We start from the raw sequence: 624 nt of genomic DNA on the forward strand, positions 1-624 counted from the left end.
TCAGTTCACAGTTTAATGATATACATTTATTTTATACTTATTTTAGTCTTGTGAATATTGAATTATGAATGATTAGTTTTAAGTATGTCTTCAATCGTTTAATTAAAAAGAGTAAAAGGTGTCTGAAACAAACAAAAAATACTATTTGACATTTGCATAACAGAGTTAAGTGTTAAGAAACTTTTAAGTTTTATATCCAGATTAATATAAGGCAAAAACATACTGTAGTTACCATAGTTTTGAAGACATATGTGAGCCTGAGAGTGTAAACATTTGGGTGCAAGCACCAATTCTAGGGAGAATTTCAGACTTTCAAGACAGTGGAATTGGCGGGGCTCAAGTCAGGTCTTCAGACAGTAAAGGGTGACTCAGGCAATGTCTGGGCTACACTGGAAACAAACAGAAAATGCAAGTGAGGTCAACATATGACATGAAAAGAGGGTGGAGCTGGGAAATGGGATGTTAGGGGAGGGAAAGGGGGTGTGCTGCACTGGTGGGTGGGAGAAGGGTTGTGGGCACCCTCCCCGTGTGGTCCTCTCCCTCAGACTTAGAAACCCTCTGTGACTCTTCCAGGCTCTTGTGATGCAGGCCTAATACTACAGTCAAGCCCTTGAAACTTTACAG

General features: G+C 39.9%; 1 long non-coding RNA gene across 1 annotated transcript in view; it reads right to left on the reverse strand.

Moving 5' to 3' along the window:
- Nucleotides 1-238: 238 nt before the first annotated feature.
- Nucleotides 239-624, reverse strand: part of LOC102494654 (uncharacterized) — a 2,851-nt gene continuing 2,465 nt past the window's right edge. Inside the window, exon 3 of the long non-coding RNA XR_003550357.1 lies at nucleotides 239-389. This is a non-coding gene — a long non-coding RNA (uncharacterized LOC102494654). The remainder of the gene's footprint in view (nucleotides 390-624) is intronic.

The sequence above is a fragment of the Tupaia chinensis genome, unplaced genomic scaffold, assembly GCF_000334495.1.
Source record: "Tupaia chinensis unplaced genomic scaffold, TupChi_1.0 Scaffold000404_1, whole genome shotgun sequence".
Taxonomy (NCBI): Eukaryota; Metazoa; Chordata; class Mammalia; order Scandentia; family Tupaiidae; genus Tupaia; species Tupaia belangeri.